Here is a 6,210-nt window from a genome sequence, read left to right as displayed (position 1 = left end):
TCTCATCCCAATCTGTAGACCATTTCTTTTTAAACACGTTTACTGGAAGTGTTCCAGCCCGGAATTGAAAGTACAACTTCCTGTCATACGGCTTCTCAATCAGGTCCCAGTATGCTTCATACAAAGGGGCCATTTTTAGATCCAGGAAGCGCCTTGTCAGCGAGGTGTTAGTCCCATTAGAAAAAGTTCTTAGATTCACCATCTCCCAGTACATTTGTTTCAGCCTGATCTTTGAGGGGAAACTAGACAAATCAGTATTACACCATAAGTGATCTAATTTTAGTTGTTGTAGTACCCCCCGTAGTTCTTTCAACCAGTGGATTTTGTGAAAGCGATCAAGTAGAACAATGTCAGTCAGTGCTTGAGCATAGTGTGCCAACTCTGGGGTGACCATTAGACGTCTCCAGTACAGTAATGGACGCAACCTCGCCAAATCTCCAATGCTTTTCCGGCCAAGGTCTAGTTTTAGAGGGATGGTTGGCGTACATTGTGGTACCCCTACCAACCCGCGAAAAAACTTGTTTTCTGCAATAGACAGGTTTGCCAGGTCGCTAAGGCCCCATAGCTCTGAGCCATATAAACTAGCACTTAGGACTTTCATGTGATAAATCTCGAGAACACATTTTACTGGCTTAGTAAGAGAAGCTCTATGTTTTAATGATAATGCTCCTGCTAATTGTCTGAACTTCAATACAGCCGTGTCTATGTGTGTTTTCCATTTCAAGTTCCCCTGCAGTGTTATTCCAAGTTAGGTAAAAGCGTCTACCTGCTCAAGGGGGGTACCTTTAAAAGTGATGGCACCTTTGAACAATGAATGATGGTTCATACACATAAACTTTGTCTTGCTAGTATTCAGTTCCAAGCCTCGAGAATCACAGAACTCCCCAAATGCGTTTACCGCCTTTTGGAGACCGCTTGGAGTACGCGATAGTATAAGCGTATCATCCGCAAACATTAGTACGGGAACATGTGATCCAGCTATTTTAGGGGCATCGGAGGGGGACCTCTTCAAAAATTCTACTATACCATTTATATATATGGAAAACAATGTAGGTGCTAGTACGCAACCTTGCCTCACCCCACGCTCTACGGGGAAAGGCTCGGTTACTTCTCCCTGTGAGCCCCATCTAATTTTGGCATAATTATTCTCATGCAGTCGCATCAGGAGAGTTAGGAGTTCTTGGCTTATCCCTGCGTCAGCTAAGACCCTCCAAAGCTTGTCCCTGGGAACCAAGTCAAAAGCTGACTTTAGGTCCACAAAGACAGCATATAGAGGGCCGTTGTTTAGGCTGACGTTTCTCCAATACAGGGCAATGAAGTAAAAAACCTGGTCAATAGAACTTGTCAGGGGACGGAACCCCGCTTGATATGGTGACAAGATATTGTTTTCCTCAATCCATTCTCGGAGTTTGTTTTGTACCATACGTCCCATCAGTTTCTGAGCTGAATCAATGAGACTGATGGGTCTGTAGTTACTGGGGATGGATTTGTCACCTTTTTTAAAAACTGGGATGATTTCCGCCCCTTTCCAGGATAAAGGTACTTCACTACCCATTGCCACTGCATTTGCAAGCCATGCAAAGTATATACACCATATGTTCCGATCACTTAGGTAGACATCTGCTGGTATTCCATCCATACCTGGCGCTCTTCCCCTCGTTACACAGTCAAGGGCTGTGTTTACATCATTTTCATTGAACACATTACACTGATAGAAGACAGCCGGCGGGAGAGTAACGCAGGCTTGCGACTGGTTTCGAGCATATTGCGGCTTGAAAAATTCTATCCATTTATTAATGGGAACATTATTTTGAGGGGGTTCAGCCAACCCTCCCCGATCCCACTTCACTATGGACCAGAATAGCTTTGAGTCTTTAGCTGCACATGCGGTTTTGAGCTCACCCCATAGTTCCTCATCCCACAACCTCTTCGCCTGTTTTTGTGTGCGTCTATATATGTCCCTCGCTTTCCTGACGGAGTCAGTGTTTCCTTGTTGTAGTTCTCTACTAAGGTTCTGGCGCGCCAGTCTACAACTTTTTCCATACCATCCCTATTTACTTTGATGGTTTTTCCCTTTATTATGGCCTACAGATTTTAGGGAACATGTTTGTAGTCTACAAATTTTTTTTTATGAGACTCCATTAGAATATCTCGGAAGTTAGAGTTACTTGTGAGTAGTTTTAAGTTATTTACTTCCTCTCTTGCTACTCTCTTAAGTTCATCTAACATCCCCTCATACTCTACTAGCTTCCCCCATTTTAATTGCCGCTGGTTGTTTGTACATACCAAGTCCAGGGTCACCCTTTCTTCCTCTGTGCTTGTCACCCTTTCTTCTAAATAGGGCTTGAAGGCCATGCACAATGGGTTATGATCGCTTTCCATTCTTTTTACTACGATCATATCAATCAATGTATTCCAAATCCTGGTATCTACCAGAAAATAATCAATTCTATTAGATGCCCGCCCGTTGTCAAATGTACAGTTCCCCTCACGGTCTGAAAGTGTGCGACCATTTGCGGCTCTAAGACCTCTAGCTAAGCAAAGGCTCTTCACTTGGATAGCCACCGTACTCCATCTTTTAACTGCAGCTATCTCAAGCTGGGGAATTCCCCATTTAATGTCCTCTTCCTCGGCTAAGAATTTATCCTCTTGACCTAAGGGTTCAAAAGTAGTATTTATATCTCCCCCAACAATAATAAATTGTTCTAGGGGCAATGATTCTAGCTCTTGCTCAAGGACTGTTATTACATCTGAGATTTTTCCCCCTCTCACTCCCCTAGCATATATATTAAAAAGGGCTAACTCTTCACCATTATCCCATCTCAAATTGACTAATAATATATCCCCAGTTGGGAGCGATCTTTGCTGGATTGTACACTTCAGCGATTGACGAACCCAAATTAGTAAACCTCCAGATGGGCGACCTTTACCATTTGACACTGCGGGAATAAAAAAATTAAGGTACCCCAGCCGGTGTACTGGGCTTTGCGACCATGTTTCTTGGAATAATATGATATCGTAAAGATCGATAAAAGCACACCATTCAGAAGATGTTACTTTATTCACTATCCCGGCGAGGTTCCAAGAAATGAGGGACAATGATGGATTATATATGGCAAGCCCTATCTGGCCTGGACTTGGGTTTGGGAGGCTACTTATACTTATATTCTGCTGAGTAGTTTCTACGGCTAGAGATTTTAAAGAAATCCCAATGGGATCGAATAAGCGAGTCTCCAATACTGGCTCATTGTCATTACACCGGGCTAAACTATTATACCGCTCTAAGGTGTCAAGCCCCCCCTCCCTGTATTTACTATTGAGGGCTTCCTTGAGGTCAGCTGTCTGGGTTGGCATTCGGTGTACAAGTCAATCGCAATCATTTAGATTCGATAGCGCTGCAAATCTATTTTCTAGGTTAACACCCCAGTCTCCACTTTGTACACCCCCACCCGCACCCCCGCCCCTGCTATTTGCCACTGTGGACCATTTGGTTCTCAAGACACTTGGTTTAGCAATGAAGCCTCTTCTGCTATAAAAGAAGTCAAGTGTAAGAGGGACAATTTCTGCTGTTCTACGTTGAGGGGGCAAAAGATTCGGTAAGATATCAGGCAATACTTCTGGCCCCTTAAAATTAAGTACCACACAGTCACCTTCAAATCTTTTAGGGCTACTGCCTATCCACTTCACTCTTCTGGCAGTTAATATTTCCTCCGAAAGTTTGTGTTTGCCCCAGTGGGTGATGTGCATGTTATTCGTTAGCCAGTGTAAAGCTTTACTTAAAAGAGATTGGGAAGACTCTATCTGTCCAGGTTTCAAGATTGGTACATTTGCTAAAACCAGAATCAGTGGGGATGCCTCAACAATTAACTCCACTGGGCCTGGTTCCAAAAAAGAATCTTCCCCAGACCCGTTAGTTACTAGTGGATCTGGTACGCAATGGGCGTTTACTGTTGAACATGGGTTGTGGATAGGTGGATGAGTCGGAGCCACCGACTCCCCATCTTCCCCAACCCCACCAGTCCCACCTTCTCTGTATCTAATTTGCTCCAATTTATCCATCACCTGGTTTGGTATTTCTCCCATTTTTTCATTTGTATTAAAAAGGAGACCCTCAAGTTTATGCACTTCATCAGTTAGTTGGTCAATCTTTGATAACAATGGCTTGATTACACCCCTCATTTTTTGGTCAAACATTCCCATGAGTTTCTTAATATTAGCTTCATCCCATAGCATACTACCCTCATCCTCAGTTCCTACAGTCTCTGTATTACTTTTCCTAGGTGGGGTTGCTGGTCTTTTTCTACTAGAACGTAAACCAGTACGTCTAGGTAGTCCCTTTAAGGCCCCTCTAGTCACCCTAGGCGCAGGAACAGGTACAGGTTTGGGGGAACTATCTTCCACAACTTCTAAATCCAGACTTATGTCGTCATGATCAACCTCGGTTATTTTACTCAATGTAACCGGTGACGATATATTATACTCTGGTCTATCGGTATTAATCTGGGAGAGCACCCCTATCTCACTGGCGTCTTCTGGTGCCTGTAAGTTCTCTCGAGAGTTACTCGGTATGAGAAACAACGATGCATTAGGCGCGGGGCTATCAGTACTAATCTGGGTAGACCCCCCTGGTTCACTGGAGTTATCTAGATCCTGTGAATTACCTTGGGAGGGATCAATTGAAAATATGTCAGGTGTAAGACTCAAACCCAGGGAAGACCTTCTATCGTTGTTAATCTTGGCAACCACTTGAACTAAATAATTGTCCATAGTATTTGAGGGGGCAACGCCTTGTTTTTGCTTAGACATACCTACAGAGGAAAATGCTCACTATCACAATCACCCAGAATAATAACAAACCTGTTTACAAAGAGTCACTATTTCGAGTCCTTTTAGACCTCTCCTTATAGTCGTTAGAAGGAGCTATAGTTCATCAAGGTTGTCACGATACAGTTATGATCACTCACGAGGAAAAAAGGGCGGTATTCCTGGCCCAGTCCAGTCTCTGCCAGTCGCCGACTGTCCGCCCTTTGTCCGGGCTTCGTCCGGGCGTCCCGCTCGCGTCCCGCTAAGCGTTGGGGGCGTTGCTATGTAGGAGGAGTAGGGGGCGGGAAGAGACACCAGGTGCGCTGGGTTGGTATGCGCGGAACCCTGGGTCTCGCAGTCCCGGCCCCTGTGCAGGTAACGGCAGTCAGTCCAAGCCGATTATTTTTCAAAAGGACAGCTGGCTCCCAGAGCGTCAAGAACACAGGAACAAAGGCAGGATTCCCAGTGGTAGCTGCGAGCGGCTCCCGCGAAGCGGGGGCCGCGAGCTGTTGTAGCCGGTGAGAGAGGGAGGAGCAGGGGGCGGGAAGAGACACCAGGTGCGCTGGGTTGGTATGCGCGGAACCCTGGGTCTCGCAGTCCCGGCCCCTGTGCAGGTAACGGCAGTCAGTCCAAGCCGATTATTTTTCAAAAGGACAACTGGCTCCCAGAGCGTCAAGAACACAGGAACAAAGGCAGGATTCCCAGTGGTAGCTGCGAGCGGCTCCCGCGAAGCGGGGGCCGCGAGCTGTTGTAGCCGGTGAGAGAGGGAGGAGCAGGGGGCGGGAAGAGACACCGGGTGCGCTGGGTTGGTATGCGCGGAACCCTGGGTCTCGCGGTCCCGGCCCCTGTGCAGGTAACGGCAGTCAGTCCAAGCCGATTATTTTTCAAAAGGACAGCTGGCTCCCAGAGCGTCAAGAACACAGGAACAAAGGCAGGATTCCCAGTGGTAGCAGTAAGTCTAGGATTAAATCTTTCACGCATTTACAAAAATAAACCCCTCCTCCCCAACTTTTCCCCCAACTTAACGCCCCACCCTCCCTGCACTGCTGTTACCTAGAGTATTGTGATGAGTTCACTTGAGCTCCACTACTATCACTCTTGCTTCCTACTGAGTTCTTTGACTTCTATGGGCCCCCTTCCCCTGGTGCCTGTTCTGTTCCCCCTTCCTGTTCCTGTCACATGGGGCTAGCCTGCCTGGAGGGACCCATGGGGGTGGTGAATTCAGATCCTCGACCAGCGTTCTTCATTTCTTCCACCAGTACCTCCCAAACTTGAGCTCTTTCAACCCTGCCTCTACCCCTTTTCTGAGCAGGATTCTGCCCTCTCAGCTTGCTCATTTCTCCAGCACTCGCTTCCATCTATGTAGGCTGGGGCCATTTGGCCTTCGCCAATATGAAGGCAAGATCC

The sequence above is a fragment of the Lissotriton helveticus genome, chromosome 1_1, assembly GCF_964261635.1.
Source record: "Lissotriton helveticus chromosome 1_1, aLisHel1.1, whole genome shotgun sequence".
Lineage (NCBI taxonomy): Eukaryota > Metazoa > Chordata > Amphibia > Caudata > Salamandridae > Lissotriton > Lissotriton helveticus.
This window is presented reverse-complemented; position numbering follows the sequence as displayed.